Source organism: Equus caballus, chromosome 12 (genome assembly GCF_041296265.1).
Source record: "Equus caballus isolate H_3958 breed thoroughbred chromosome 12, TB-T2T, whole genome shotgun sequence".
NCBI lineage: Eukaryota > Metazoa > Chordata > Mammalia > Perissodactyla > Equidae > Equus > Equus caballus.
This window is the reverse complement of record NC_091695.1, coordinates 12616866-12633704: the sequence shown is the minus strand read 5'-3', so window position 1 is coordinate 12633704 and position 16839 is coordinate 12616866. Positions and strand designations below refer to the sequence as shown.

Genomic DNA, 16839 nt, shown 5'->3' with positions numbered 1-16839 from the left:
AGAGAAGAAAAAGAAGAACCTCCAAGAAAATTTGCAGGGTAGGGTTTCGCAGACACTTTTGCAGACCTCAATAGGCTCCTTAAACATTTGAAAACATGAGCCCCAACACTGAAAGGTTTTTATTAATAGAGAGGAATGTTTATGGTGGAGTATCTGCTTACCCGCACTTCTACGATGTGAAAAAAAAAACAAATCAAGCAAAGCATCATGGACATATTTCCGAAAAGGGTGACACCTTCTCAAGAAGAGCCTCAGACAGATCATTCAGGAGGTGTTCCAGAAGAAGGCCTTATTATCACAGGAGATGACAGCTCCATGCGTTTTATTGGCCCTGAAGACGTTCCAGTGGGAGAAGATGTGGAGATGGAAGACAGTGATATTGATGATCCTGACCCTGTGTGGGCCTAGGCTAATGAGTGTGTTTGTGTCTTAATTTTTCTTTTTTTGAGGAAGATTAGCCCTGAGCTAACATCTTTGTACGTCTTCCTTTACTGTATTTGTGGGACGCCTGCCACAGCACAACCAGACAAGCAGTGTGTATGTCTGCACCCGGGATCCGAACTGGGGAACCCCAGGCCCCTGAAGTGGAATGTGAGAACTTAACTGCTGCGTCACCAGCCCGGCCCGTTTCTTAAGTTTTAATAAAAAAGTTTTTTAAACCTTGTAATAAAAATTTTTTTAAGTAAAAGAAACCTTATAAAATAAAGATCTAAAGGGGCTGGCCCCGTGACCGAGTGGTTAAGTTTGTGCGCTCCGCTGCAGGCGGCCGTGTTTCGTTGGTTCTAATCCATGGCACTGCTCATCAAACCATGCTGAGGCAGCGTCCCACATGCCACAGCTTAGGTGGACCCACAACGAAAAATATACAACTATGTAACGGGGGGCTTTGGGGAGAAAAAGGGAAAAAAAATAAAATCTTTAAAAATAAGGATCTAAAGAAAGAAAATATTTTTTACACCCCTCCAATGTATTTGCGTTTTAAGGGTTATTACAAAAGAGGCAAAAAGTTAAAGAAATTTAAGTTTATAAAGTAAAAAAGCTATGGTACGCTAAGGTTAATTTATGATTGAAAAAAGAAAATTTTTTTATAAATTGAGTGTAGCCTAAGTGTACAGAGTTCATAAGGTCTACAGTGGTGTCCAGTAATGTCCCAGCCTTCACAGCCACAAGCCACTCACTCACTGACTCACCCAGAGCAACTTCCGGTCCTGTGAGCTCCATCCATGGTCAGTGCCCTACACAGGTGCACCATTTTTTATCTTTTATATGTTTAGATGTGCAAATACTTAATGATTATGTTACAATTCCTTCCAGTATTCAGTCCAGTGACGTGCTGTGCAAGTTGGAGCCCAGGAGCGATAGGCTGTACCATAGAGCTTAGGTGTAGTGGGCGATACCATCCAGGTTTATGTAAGTGCACTCTGTGATTTTTGCACAAAAATGAAATCCCCTGATGATGTACGTACCCCTGCCATTAAGCTATGCGTGAGTGTAATTTGCTACAGCAGGGATAGGAAAGGAATGCAGCTTTCTGATATTCCTCCAAAGTGCCACCTTGTCACCCCCTAAAAACATAAACATCCCTTTTTCCATGTTCCCAGTATAGGGGATTGTGGATGGGCTATGCCTCCAGAATTTTTTCTGCAATCCTATGTCCACATGTTATTTTGCATCTTCCTGTTTGACGTCATAACATATCCTGGACCTCTTTGTAAGAATTGTTTGAAGTCCATTTCACTCTCTTTGGGACTGGCACGGCCTTTGGGAGAATATTATCATTTCTTTGACCCATTTTTGATCCTTTATAAAGACCAACCACTTGCAGTAGCAGAGTTGGCTCCTGTTGCCCTGAAAGGAGTCTGACATCCCCTGGGAAGGGCCACTGTCCCCAAGCCCACTCTGTGTCCCATGGAGCTCTTGAGCCCTGATACCCTCAACACCTTTAAATAGGACTCAGATGACAATTCTCTCACTTCCCTTTGACTAATGAGAGTACGGAGCAGCCCCTCACGGCAGAATCCCAGGGATGGACTAGAGGGTCTGAGCCCGGCCCGGTGAGGCGGTGTGATGAAATAAAAGATGCAAGAGAGCCAGAAGAGGACCCGGGCCCTCCCCAGAGGCCGACTTCTGAAGACCATGTGGCAGACGGGACCCTCCTCAGGGCCACCTTGGGAGGCTTGTGGTGAAAATGGCAAGGTCACATGAGAAAAGGAGCCCTAATCACTGTGTCACCCCAAGAGAGTCACTCATACCCAGGAACACTTGGACTGAACCAAAATCCATAAAATGTTAAGACTGCCACTTCCCGTTAATGACTCTTGAGTTGTTTGGAGTGGAATCCTAGTCTCTTAGTTCATATCCTTGGGGACACCCTTCAGTCGTGGGCCCCAGTGACCAAGCACGAGTAGAAAGGGAGCCTCAGACTAGGAAGATCCTGGGAGGTTTGCGGGCAGTTCAAGGTGTGCCTGTGCAGAAAGGAACTTTAACACAGGAGACTGGTTCTGGCTCAGGGACGGCCCCCACCACTATGCCCTGACTTGCTCTTGTGCAAGAAAGGGACATGGCCTGGCCCTGCTTTGCCCCCTGAGGGGTGTGGTAGGGCCAGGTGGGCCTCGACTGGCAGAGCCAGGCTGCCATCAGCCCTGTCCACCTCCCCCAGTGCCTGGAGAAGTAAGAGCCCTTGCACTTTCAGAGCTCACTTAGGGGTCTGTTTCCTAGACCCTGGCTGGCCTCCCCTCCCCCAACCAACTGACACACCCTGGTTCCAGCCACCTGTTTACTTTGGAGATGGAACACTTCTCAGGGTTCCGAGTGGTCAGTTGTGGCCCACAGGGCACTGGCACTCAGAGGCACAGCTGTGGAGCTCTCCCCAGCCATGGAGGGCCTGCTGCCTGCCATCGCGTCTGCTTTCCAGCTGATCCTGGGGCACCTGTGGTGTGCTCTGCTGGTGATTTCGGAAAGCTTGAGCAAGAGGCCAGGTCTCCCTGCGTTCCCCTGGGAGGTCCTGGTATGTACTGTGGTGGTGGCTTTGATAGTCAAGACAGGACACACTTTCACTAGAGGGAAGTCTCCAGGCGAAAGGTGTTCTGCCCGCGCTGAAGTCAGTGGAGAATGTGGGGAGAATACCGGACCTGAGAACCGAGCCGAGGAAGCCCTTCAGTGCCCTCGGGTGGAGGCCAGTCCTCTCCCATTACGAACCTTGTGCTTGGCAGCGATGAATACAATCCTGAGCACATCAGCACTTCAGGACACTGTCGACCTTCTGGAAAAGGCTTTGAAGAGCCTGCCTGTTAAAGTGTCCAAAGCAACTGATGAAGAGCAACATCAGGAAAGAGCCAGATGGTTGCAGCAACAAAAGCAAGTTGAGGAAGAGCTTCCAGGAGAAATCCTCTCCCTCCAAACCGAGGAAGCAACTTTGCAGCACGAAAACACCAAGCTTGAAGGTGAGATTCAGCAGCTGAAGCTCAAACTTCAAAATCTGCATGAGCTACATGATGAAGAAGTTGCGCCACTTTACACAAAATTCTTTGAGGAGGAAAGGGTCTGCTCCGAGTTGAAGAAGAAGCTCCTCAACGTGTGCTGGGAAATGAACTCCACGTACCAGCTTCGCAACCTCTACAAGAAGATGGCTGAAGACCTGGCCCAAGAAGTGAAGACGTGCACTTCCTACTATCACAAGGAGAACCTCTTCCAGATGCAAAGAGCCAAAGAAAGCTGGAGGGCAGCCGTGTTGGCGGAGAGAAAGCTCGAGGAGCTAAGACGAGAAAACGAGCACAACAGGCAAAGGCTGGCCATGTTGGAGGCCTCGTTCCAGCCTTTGCCAAGAGGCAATTTTCCTCCAGCTGCTCCTCCCACGGTCCCCAGAGGCCCAGAAGTGTGGGGGATCCCTGGGCCGGTAGGACCCCCCCCAGGAAGGAGGATGGCCCTGCCATGAGGCCTCAGGGGCCTGGGGTCACCTGCAGATTGGACTCAGCATCCACAGCAGCTGGGCCTTCAGCACCCCAGCCACAGCAGGACATCTGCACGGGTGTTCTCTTTTCAAAGGAATTTTGATTTTTTCTGTTTTTAGTTTAGCTCCTATTACTTACTTAATTATTCTTATTCAACTAGATAAAGCATTCTAATGTGTAAGATATTTTTTCAAATAAAGTTTCACTTAATACATTGCTTATCAATTGCATTCTCTGTCCTTGGACCCTCTAGAATAAGACAGTATAAGGATTGAGTTTAGATTTAAATGAAAGGTCACTATTCATTAAGCCATCATTAGAGTAGGACATAGAGATGTAGAAAACAATAAAGACTGTTTCTGTGTGCCCTGAGCCCTTATTAGGAATATGCGAAGTGACAATATTTGTCTGAATGAATTAGATTGTTAGTAAAAACCAATGGAAAAGCAGGAAAAAAAAAGACTTCAACATACTCCCGTTCACATTTCATAATGTTTTGATTTATTCCTAAATTTATAGATTAGAGGGTAATTTTAGATAATTTGCACTCTGTTTTTTGTTCTGTAATTTTTTAAATCTTTGTTGTATTGTTTAAGATAGTGCTTCTTGCCAAAACATTTCTCAATGTTTTGCAGTCCATTTTATGCAGTTTTCCCTTGGTGGCAATCACATATGCACCCACACCCACACACACAGACACGCACAGACTACAGTACAGATGTAGAATACTTTGTTATTTCAGTACCTAAGGAAAATGTAAAATTAAGAGATTCAATTTTGAAAAATTATTTAAAATAAATAAAAGAAAAAGATCATGCAATCCACCGCGATGTACACAAAAGAATCCTAAGTCCTGTACACAGAAAAGGAGAGGTGCCTGATGTACCCGACAAAATTCCCACTACAAACACTTCACCCCAATGGTGCAGATGAAGAGACTGAGATGCAGCCGTTTCTGGAGCTGAGACAGGAGGAGGGAAGGGCCAGGGATGCGGGGCTCCCAGGTGCCAGCGAGAGGGAAGCTGTTCCCAGCCCTGGGCTGGAGGGAGGAGGGGAAGTGGTGTCCTCTGGGCCCGGGAGGGGCTGTCAGGGGAACAGGGGAAACTGCCCCTGCCCTCTGTCCTCCTGTCGTCCCACCTCCTGCTGAAGCCTAGGAGCCTCCCAGAGGCCTGGGCAGTGCAGGCAGAGGAGTCAGCCTGGGCACAGAGCCGGCCAGAGAGGGGCCCCGAAGGAATCTGGAGAGTGACCAGCACACTGGACTCTGCTGAATCTGAAGTGCGAGGGTGTTATTGCCTTCCTTCCCATCCATTCATTGTTACACTTGGAGCTTCTGTGATGTCTTCTGCGCTGTTCCAGGTGTTGGGGATGCAGCGATGCATGAAAGAAAACAGCCCGATGAGGACTGGGGGCCCCAGAGCTTACATTCTACTGAGGGGCAAGGTTAGATCATAAAGAGCAAGAGACGAAGGAGGGAAATACGTGCTCTACAGACGATTCCTATAGGGGGATGGTAAGGGCGGTGACAGGCTAACACTCAGTGGGTGACATTTATGCTGAGATGAAAGGTAATAGGAATTAGCCTGGGAGGTCATGGGCAGAATGTTCCAGGCAGACAGAACAGGAAGTATAGAGACCTGAGAGGTGGCTTCTGGGGCAGCGGAAATAGGACTGAGATGAGGGGGAGGGAAGGTGGGCAGGGACCAGGGCCCACTGCATAGATGTCTCTGTAGTGCAGGGAGTGACACCAGGGAAGGGTGTAGACCTGGGGAGGAGACAGAGGGTGGATGGGGGTATACTGTGATGTGCTATCTGCATAGATCTCTGTGGCTTCGAGACAGTGGAATGTGGGGTGCGGGAAGACGGGGCAGCGTTTTGGTGAGGGGCCTCACAGGGGTCTGCAGGGAGCCCTGGGGCTGGCACTGGGGTGGTCATCACAGAGGTGGAGGAGCAGGACTGATGGGGCTGTGTTTGACTGTTGTGGGGTCTGAGAAGAGGAATGAAGGAGGACTCAGAACTTTTATGATCACACGTATATTCTCTGCGGTACTTTAAGAAAATCATAGTAAAATCTTTGCAGGGAAATCCGGAAAAAAAATCAGCTGTGTGTGGATGTAGTACACTGAGTGAAAAGCTTTTTTCGAAGGAATAGAGAGGGGAGTAGTCATGTCCATGTGGACGTCCATGAGGTTTTGACCATCCATGAAGGCCCTGGGGATCAGAGGGTCTCACCTCTTAGGCGCTCCTACAACAGGGGCTCCCAGGGCAGCTCCAGGAGGGGCTCGAGGGCAGGGTGAGAGTTCCCAAGGTTGATGAGTCCACTGCCTTAGTGGAGCCGATATGATGCTACTCGTGGAGATGCCAAGATGAACACTCAATGGCCTGCAGCAGAGCGCAGAGCCAGTGGAAGAGAAAGACTCACGGACTATAAATGCTCATGGAGGTGGCGTGTGCACCCGCTGCTGGCGCTGTGCCCGGCTCTCGAACTGTCCCTGCAACAGGTTGGGTGTTGGGTGGGAGGTCAGGGAGGGTCTCTGGAGGACGTGGTCCTGAGCTGAATGCTGAAGGAGAAGGAGCAGTTATCCACGATGCTTTACACACTTTCAGGGGCATATGAATCACTTGAAGATCTCGTTACAAAGCAGATCGTAATTCATAAGGTCCTGGGTGGGCCCGAGTCCCTGCACTGCTCCCAAGTGATGTCCATGCTGGGAATCCACATAGAATAACAAGGTTCTTGAGATGAATGAGAGGAAAAGTGTAGGGAAGATAAAGAGGACAGTGCCATTTCTGGTCAGGGTTCTGCTCAGACACAGACAGGAAGGTACAGACAGCCTGGCAGAGCAGATGTACAACTTCTGCAGGAAATCTGCTCCCAATTATCCTCTCAAACGCTGCTAACTACATGGACGGATCCTGTCCCAAGTACACGACCTGTTTCAGAGAAGCATGAGGAACCACAGACTTGGGGTCGCTCTTGGGGAAGCCAGCCACGGAAGACTTGCTTTAGCTTCAGAATGCTCTAGTCAGTCCACAGCCCCCCACGTCCCCTCGCTTTCAGCCCAGACCTGGAAACCCCTCCTGACCTGTCCTTTTTCCTCGCCGTCTACATCCAATGCATCAGGCAGTCCATAGATATTTCCCTCAAACTCCCTCTGTTCTCTTCTCTCCATCTCTGCCACCACCCTCCAGTATAAACCACCACTCTCTCTCTTCCCTTGGTCACTGTCACTCTGCTGACCGTCCTTCCTACTGGGCCCAGGTCACCATGCTTCCTCCCATCGACCTCCTCTCGGCAGACACAGCAGACTCTTTAACCCATGACCTGGGCAGGGCCAGAACAAAGCCAGGATTGGACGTGTCTGACCAAGGTGGGCCTGACTCCTGCTCTCACCCCCATGTCTCCTGCCTCTGGGTCACAGATGGCAAGGGTGGGCTCACATCCCACTGCTGTCTGGACAGCTCTGTTGGTGCTTGTTTTGTCCCTGGCATGTTATGGATAGCTCCCCTTTACACTCATAAAATGGCTCCAGTTACGACAAGAAATTAGATAGTCACAAAACCAATACCTTGCACTAGTTCAAACTTTTCCAAATAGTAGTGCAACATTTTAAAAAATATATAAGCTCATGAGAAAAATAGACAACATGATTTCAATCCAAATCTAAATGCAGCCTCGGACAGTTGAAGAATCATCACTATTTTGTCAATTTAGCCAGAGTGAGGACATCACGTTTTTGGTTCAGATGATTTCACATTCCTTCTTCCAGGCCAAATAGAAGCCATCTTTGTTTTGAGAAGCTCACAGTAAGAACTGAATGATATCAGGGATAACATAACACCAAATAGGTTGGATTAAAGTCAAGGCCTTTCCAACTTATTGAGGAACCAGAAGGGACTGCTCTTGAAAATCTTTTTGCAAGAGTCCAAGTAATGTAGATTTCAAAGATTGAAATCATCTTGTGAATTATAGATAAATAACGCCTATGTTTGTTCGACTCAGTTACAAGCACGTTTTGTGGGGAAGTAAGAGATTGAGTCACAAGGTAGAAGGTAAAGACATGAAGTTGCTATACCCAGAAAAGGGCTCCTAGAAAGACAACACAAAGAGAAAGACAGCACAGTAGTGATCTCCTTGTGCTGGGGCTCCTCCCTGCCAGGCTCTGATTCAGTGGCTCTTGGGTGGGGCCCAGACACCTGTATTTTAAATATATTAAATATGAATTAGTATCCTGGTTAGAAGCACAGCCCACTTTATTGATAAAGAAACCACAACAGCAAGCAATCTGCTCAGTATGACAATTAATTGAGATAAACCAGAAACTCAATTTCTCTACCATTTCTTTCAAGTGGAATAGAAAATTACTTAGTGGATATTTTTCAAGAGCTACACACACATACACACCCACGGTGAAAAGATGCTCAACGTCATTAGCTATCAGGGAAATGCAAATCAAAACTACAATGAGGTATCACCTCACTCCCGTCAGAATGGCTATAATTAACAAGACAGGAAACAACAAATGTTGGAGAGGATGTGGAGAGATGGGAACCCTCCTACACTGCTGATGGGAGTGCAAACTGGTGCAGCCACTATGGAAAGCAGTATGGAGTATCCTCAGAAAATTAAGGATAGATCTACCATATGATCCAGCTATTCCACTGCTGGGTATTTATCCAAAGAACTTGAAAACACAAAGGCATAAAGATACTTGCACCCCTGTGTTCACTGCGGCATTATACACAATAGCCAAGACTTGGAAGCAACCTAGGTGCCCATCAAGGGACGAATGGATAAAGAAGACGTGGTATTTATACACGATGGAATACTGCTCAGCCATAAGAAATGACGAAATCCAGCCATTTGTGACAACATGGGTGGACCTTGAGGGTATTATGCTGAGTGAAATAAGTCAGAGGGAGAAAGTCAAATACCATATGATCTCACTCATAAGTAGAAGATAAAAATGACGAAAAAAAAAAAACACATAGCATTGGAGATTGGACTGGTGGTTACCATTGGGGAAGCGGGGAAGGGGGAGGGCAAAAGGGGTGATTAGGCTCACATGTGAGGAGATGCACTATAATTAGTGTTCGGGTGGTGAACATGATGTAATGTATCCAGAATTTGAAATATGATGTACATCCGAAAAAAATAAAAATTAAAAAAAAAAAGGAATTCAATAATTTGGATAGTGTGTCCATAAAGTTGCTTTGAGATTATTGAGGAAAACTGTTGTAGAAATATAATGTGGTGATTTCATTATAATAATATTAGTCTCAAACTGGGAAAAAGTAGCCGATGAATAACAATAATTCTTTTCCAGTTAACAAATTTGTACCCTATTTTATCAAGTTCTAAGAAGTACAGCTGCCTTTTGGAGATAGTCTTGATCCAGCATTTAAATTTGGCAGTGTCATAATAGTGTTTCATGGTTTAAAACTGAGAAAGTAAGGAGATGTCATGCATTTAGCAGATTCTTTAAATTATTATGCTATATTGCTGATAAGAAATGAAATCTTTCATGTATTTTTAATTCTTGAAAGGAGTGGTAAAACGTGGGAAGGAAAGATGTATATTCAGACACAGGCCTCCTTTGAAAACACTACCTGCGCGCTGAAGGCATGTGGAGTATTGGAGTGATCAGAGTCTGAGGAAGTTTTCAAGGCAATGTTCTAGATACAAAAACTCTTTTTGAACATTTTCTTAACTTTATGTGAAATATATTTTTATTTGAAAGTTGACCATGGCTTAACTAATTCTTCAAATATGGCAGGAGTTTTTATTTTTTTTAATTCCTTGTTTTCTTTTTTAAGTAAAAAGTCTATTACAGACAGGACTATAGCATAGACAGAGCCTGGCTAATTTTAAGTGTGTCATCTATTGGTTGTAGTACTGACAAAACATCTGTATTTTGACGTGAAAGTCTCTAATGCTAAATACATATGATTACTTGTATAAGCTAGAATATAACTGTTTATGACTGGGCGTCTCTTTTAGAAGGAATAAAATACATGTGTTTTTAATGACTAGAAAAATTTAGCTTTTAAACTAAAATATCCCATAGAAGTTACATTTGGGGCTTGTGGGGAAATTTTCATTTATTCATACCTGGGTACATCAGAAGATAAGGTAAAGTACGTCACTTGATTTGAAGAACATATATTTTTGAACCTTCACTTAATATTCAAGAAGTTGTTACATTTTCACTAGTTAGTAGGACAATGATTGGCCTTTATTGCATTTTCACCTTCCATTTTTGAGAGAAAAAAAAGAAACGTTTCAAGGAAAGCTTGTATTCTGTATCATAGAGAATTAAGAAGTGGTGTACCTGGTGTTTGATATTGTTTTGGTAACATTCTATACTGTAATTTAATACTCTGTTGAATTCTGGGAAAAAGCCCAAATCATTTAGAGTATTAACAACACTTTTAGGTACTTTTTTTCATTACTTGGATTTCCTGTCCAGATTGGATATTGTGAATTGTCAGATGAGTGCCTCCCACCTCCAGCTTAAATTGGAAATAAAATTGTGTTGGAGTTTGGCAGTAAAAAATGCAAATGCAAGGAGGCAGCAATGCAGGATACTAAGATATCGTAGGTGAACTTAATAGTCAGAGGAGAGATTCTTCGAAGTTTTTGTGTGATGGCAAACTCTGTCATAGACATGACCATACCAGGCTTTTGCCCACTTGAAATTAAATAGTAATATTCTTTCTTTCATGATCATTAAATTCTTTTGAACTTTTTTAAAACAGGAAAGAAACAGTATATGCCCACCAGAACGAGATGTGCTACAATTGAGCAATCAAAGAATGGATCAAAAGATAAGAGGGATTTGGGTAGGTAATTTTAGCACAGAAAATAATGCCACATATTGGCTTAAGTTTTAGAGAAGTTGATATAACACATTGGAATAAGTGTTAAGTGTTACCAATTTAGAATCAGTTTATTTGGTAAGGATTGCATAGAAAGTGAGAAAAATGTTGAAGTTCTGTCCTAGAACTCTGCTCTTAGTTATGTTGCTTGGCCAGCCTAAAAGTGATCTAAAGGACAAGTGACAGATCCAGGTCTAGTGCTCTCATCTCTGCTGAGGGCAGATCACGTATGTTCAGCAGTTTAGGAGTTTATTAACTGAACCCTGGTATTTTTCCCACCCCCCACATTTGTTAAACAAGTAACTTCAGATAGAAAAAAATTAATGCCATGAAAGTTAAATCTCTTTTTCCGTAGAGATTTCTAATGTAGAAAACTGTTTTGATGATTCACTGAAAGTTAAGGTTAAGCTTAAAAATGAGATTCTACAATGCTCTGAAAGTTACTTGTAAATGATTGCATGCAATTAGGCTTACATTGTATTACAATGTTCTGTAGAATGACTTGTATAACTTTGTGAGTTTTCTTTAATTTTAGGGAAGAAGGGTAGCCATGGACCTTTGTACTTTTTGTTGACTCATATAGAATGTTAACTTTAATTTTTTTTCACAATTTTAGTTTGAAAACATAGTAAAGTTGATGACAGAATTCCCAAATGGCTCCTTTGCTATTCACTTTCCCTTCTTACCAATGCTGCCATTATAATTTGAGCAGGAATTATTAAAAACAGAACAAGACCATTTGGAGCTGAGCTGTTCAACATAGTTGCCAACGGGCACATGTGACAACTTAGATTTAAATACAAATTAAAATTAAATAATATTAAAATTCAGTTCCTATGTTGCACTAGACACATTTTAAATGCTCAGTAGTAGGCAGATGTGGCTAGTGGTCACCCTGCTGGACAGCGCAGATAATAGTACATTTCCATCATCATAGAAAGTTCTAGTGGAGAGCACTGTTGTAGAGAATCTGAGTTCCGCAGTAAGAAGATTAGAAAAGTGGGAACATCTTAAGAGAGCTGACTGAGGGCAGAGGAGGATGGGAGAGTCAGGTAGGAAACACAATTTACATTATTTATGTCTTCTTGATTTTAAGTATTCTTTTAACGTGATACCTTATTCTATTTGTCCTTTGACTTACTAGAAAAAATTTTATATGGATAAAGCCTATGTTCTTAAGTCTTCTAGTTAGTGCCACTATGAAGATGACTCACTAATTTTTATCTCTATTCCATAGTCTAGATATCAACCTTTATTTGCTTAACAAATATTTATTGATTGCCTAATATGTATTAGATAGGTTTTTAGGCCATTAGAAAAAACACAAAGTGTCAGTTTACATAGGGGGAAGACAGACAGTAAGCAATAAATAAATAATGTCAGGCAGTGGTAAGTTCATGAAGAACAAGAGAGCAAGGTCAAGGGACAGATGGTGACAGGGGTGCGGTTGTAGGTCAGGCATGGGATATGCTATTTTAGATAGAGGATCCGTCAGGGAATGTTTCTTGGATGAGGTCACATTTATACAGATACCTGAGTGAAGTGAGGGAGGGAAGCGCGTGGATGTCTGAGGGAAATGCATCCCAGGCTGGGGCCTCCAGGCAGGAGTATATTTGGCTCAGGAGATGAATAGGGAGGACGTCACTGTGGCTGAAGCAGAATGAGTGAGGGCGAGAATGGTAGTATTCTCCCTTCTCAGCTCCTGCTGACCATCCCTATGTTCGTATTTGCCTTTCTCTCTTAAGGGCATCCCCATCCTTCTGGGGACCCAGTGATTTTATTTTGTATTAAAGGTTTTGTTTTTTTTACTGCTCTTCCTAATCTCCCAAGACAGCCATTTAGTCTGCAGTTCTATGAGTTTTTGTCTGCGTACTTTTCCTTTAGTTGCTCCTGCCCTGATACATATTCTTACTACAACTCTTCTCCAACTGTTGTTCAACACTTAACCTCCTCACTCCCAAAACAGAGTTCTTTCTGCTCATATCATTCCCCTGCCTAGAGATCTTCGCTGGTGGTAAATATAAATGTGGTTATATAAAAAAGTGTTTCCCCTATGCCTCGGCTTATGTAAATAAGGAAAGCAAGGAAAATCACTTTCTTCTAAAGTCAAAATCTCTGCATATATTGTAGTTCAATTAGATTATGGGCTAAGTGGATTTCTTTTGAACTAACTTGGAAGGCTTTTGTCATTTCGTACACTGTCTTCATGGGAAAATGAGTTATGAGTTGTAAACAATGCATACAGTTAAAGTCTGCTTCATTGACCAGTTGGTGATTGCCTGTATTTCGGATTTAGCAGAAAAATGTTTGGTAGTTGGTATTTAAGTTTTACTCAAATGCTAACTCTTTGGAATGTACAAGATTTTTTTAGGTTGAGTGTTATGTTTTGGTATATATACTTGTGACCTTACAGAAAAAATGTTTTAATTTGAGCAGTCTTGAACATGTTGAAGATTCCTGTTCATAGGCTTTTGTAATGTGTGATTTTCTACACTGGTATCCAACTAACACTAACATGCTTGTGCCCTTGAGTTGTGTTCACACTAATACTAGAGGGAGGGTTGGTTAAAACAAAGTTTGAGGGTTTTGCCAAGGTCCTCGCTTGGTACAGATATAAAAATATTTATAATACTTTGGTATTTGGATGGGATTTTTACATAGGCTAAACTTTTATTTAGTTTGGCCAATTAGAAATTGTTTACGCCAAGTTTATTCTATGTTCCTTTTTGAGTGTGAGCGTATAAGAAAATCACAGAGGGCTAGTTTTCATTGTGAAATTGATAGTTCATTACGTGTTTTTGGAAGTCATTCCCCTAACTCCAGAAAAAGAAGAAATTCAGGTTTTACCATTCTAGTGAAATAACATTTTATTTTCTTAATATCTGGTTTTAAAATCATATCTGTATTTAGTATGCGAGTAAGTTATAATAGTCTTTCACGATTGCTGTATTGTTCTAAAATATCTTCTGGAAAGAAGAGGATTTATGGAGTAATGGGAACATCCTGGAAAAAATTATGATAATTATAGTGAAGCTACAAATAATAAATAAACTTTCTCCACTGCTTAAAGGAAAAAGTCTCAGCTTTTCAGTTAAGGACCAATAACTTCTCGCCAACCAACCTTTCTAGCATCAAAGGCTACTATTGCTTGTTTCTTCCTCTGCCCTCACTCAATACTTCTGACACCAGATATGTGAGTTTTTACCCCACACCCGACCAATTTTCTGATACCAGCTGAGTGTCCTGCAGTTCAGTTCAATTCTGACACTACCTGGAGTTGGTATCGGATCCCACAGGTTAAGGGCTCAGTTGCACACAACTGCCTCCACCTAAGATGCCAGTTACAAGTAATGGGTTCCCAGGTTACTCACACTTCTCTCTGACTGGGCTACAAATTGAGGGTTCCCATGACCCCCTCCTCAAGTTTGATAATTTGTTACAGTCGCTCACAGAGCTCAGGGAAACACATTTCCCCGTTTATTATATAGTAAAGAATATGATAACGGATACAGATGGATAGCCAGATGAAGAGATGCATAGGGCAAGGTCTGGAAGGGTCCTGAGTGCAGGAGCCTCCGTCTCATGGATTTGGGGTACGCCACCCTCCCATGTGGATATGTCACTAACCCAGGAGCTCTCGGAGCCCTGTACTTCAGGGATTTCTATGGAGACTTCATCAGGTGGGCTTGATTGATTATTAATTTAATTTCCAGCCTCTCTCTCCTTCCCAGAGGATGGGAGATGAGGCTCAAAGTTCCAAGCTTCTAATCATGGTTTGGTTTTTCTGGTGATCAGTGCCCACCCTGAAGCTATACAGGAGGCCACCAAGAGTCGTCTCATTAGAACAAAAGATGCTCCTATCACCCAGGAAGTTCCAAGTGATTTAGAAGCTCTGTGTCAGGATCCAGGGTCAAAGACCGAAGATGCTAGAAGCGTCTTTATGGCTTACCTTGCTCTTTGAATGGATTGTTTACCTATGCATGATTTTGTAATACTGTGCATTGGTAATTTGGAAAAGATTTCCTTCCAAATCTTGGCAGAACGTCTGCATCATAAAACAAATTAAAATTGTCAATATCACCTGATTTCACCAGAAATCCTTTAAGTATTGGGGAAATATCAAGCTCATAATGGTAGAAACAAGTTTTCCAAAATTCTGATTTTTGCTTGAAAATTCTGTGTTAGTCATTGTCAACAAATGCTGTCATTCATTCTCCCTCATGTGACAGGTTCACTTTATTTTCGAGAAAACATCTGTCAAATACTCAAGTCTGCATAATCATAGCTTGTGGTTTGTCAGTTGTTCTTTCAAGTAAAAATAGTGTTCCATGAAAAAAAATCAGTTCAGTTTGCAACTCAAGCGTTGCACTTGTGTTTTTTCTTTAGCAACAGTGTGCTTTGGATATACAGCAGAGGTACTGTGCATACTTCTTATTTGTCATGTAGAATTAAAAGAAAATTTAAATCAGTATTTGAGATTTAATAAAATTGATTTTTCCCTTTTTATCAAGGACTTAAGAGAAACTGGCTTTTTCTGTTTTGAGTAACGAGTGTGCCTATTTGTGAGTAATAACAATGAATTGCTCACACAACTTGGTGCCACTGCCTTGATTTGTGTGCTAAGATGCAGCAGTTTAATGCATTGTTGTTTCGTATCATCAGTGCCAATATGACCACGGTAGAAAAGGCAGATGACACCTTAGTACTATTATGAGAATATATTTTACTTAAGGACCTCCTTTCCCTCCTAGGGCCATAGGGGATCCCTGAGGATCCATGGACTCCACTTGGAGAACTGCTACTATGGAGGAAAGCCACTGGATTTAATAGAAGACTTAAATTTGAAGTCTCGCCGCCATGTTTTGTTCTTATGATGATATACTTCATTTCTCACAACGTCAGTTATCTGTCTCTTGTATCAGATAGAGTTAAAAATATCTTGCCTTGTGTTTTGCTTTTGTGTTGCTTGAGTTACAATCGATAAATTATGAAAAAGCTCTAAGTTTAAGTTGTTGCTATTTCTGAGTGAGTTTCTGCCTTAGCTGGTTTGGTTTACTTGTCAGTCAGGAAACAGTAAACACTCTAGATAGTTTCATAGAAGAAATTTAATCCAGAGGATTAGGTTCTTAAAGAAATCACTGGAAGCACTGGAGAGAGGATCTCTAGCTCAGCTTTCAGAAATGACTCCTGGATTCTTGTGGGACTCGCCAGCCAGGGAAGCTCTCCCTCTGCCACAATCAGGAGGGTAGTGAGTGAGTGAATCAGGAGGCTGCCTCTGGGACTCCTGGGTTCAAGAACATGCTTCTGTAGCTGCAGCCCAGAGAAGAATAAGCATCCAAGATTAGGTAACTGCCGCTGAGCTCTGCCCGGACTTTGGAATGCAGAGTCTAGTTGCCGCTTCTACTCTTATCTCTTGACATCCCTGAAGCTGGAAATTGGACACTGGAATGCCACTGTGGAACAACCCACATCTCTTCAGTCATGCTGGTGAGAACAGCCAAAAGCAGCAGGAGTAGGGCTTCCCCCTCACTCTGCCTTCCAAAGCTCCTGTTAGTGCATCCAGTTGGTGGAACCTAAATTTTATCCAGAACCTTAACTGCACGTGAATTGGGAAGATAGATTTGTTTGTATCTTTTAATCTTTCCAGCTTCTATCGTTGAATAAAGCATACTTGGAGGATGAGAGAATGGAGTCTGAGGGCTAATTGATCATATCCCCAAAACCTGTTTTTCTGCTGCTTGGTGATTTTCAAATTGTTTCCCTTACTTCCATTATTCTCTCTTTTCTCACCTCTATTCTAGTCATTATTTAATGACCAAGGTGGTTCTCATTTTCATAAGGCCATTTCATCCCTCTCTAGTCCTGACTTCTGCTTCATCAATATTTAAGTTGGATTGGATAGTTATACCCCGGTGACACCCATGTTCAGCCGTGGTCGACCTGTACTTAGGTCTTGTAAGCCGGACTCAGAAAGCCTTTGGCCTGCTGATAGATCTAGGCATGCTCCATCATT

At 42.9% G+C, this 16839-nt stretch overlaps 1 long non-coding RNA gene across 1 annotated transcript in view; it reads left to right on the top strand.

Annotated features, from left to right (window-relative positions):
• Window positions 1-14455: 14455 nt before the first annotated feature.
• LOC138916582 (uncharacterized) overlaps window positions 14456-16839 on the top strand; it is an 81522-nt gene continuing 79138 nt past the window's right edge. The window contains exon 1 of the long non-coding RNA XR_011423871.1: window positions 14456-16313. This is a non-coding gene — a long non-coding RNA (uncharacterized lncRNA). The remainder of the gene's footprint in view (window positions 16314-16839) is intronic.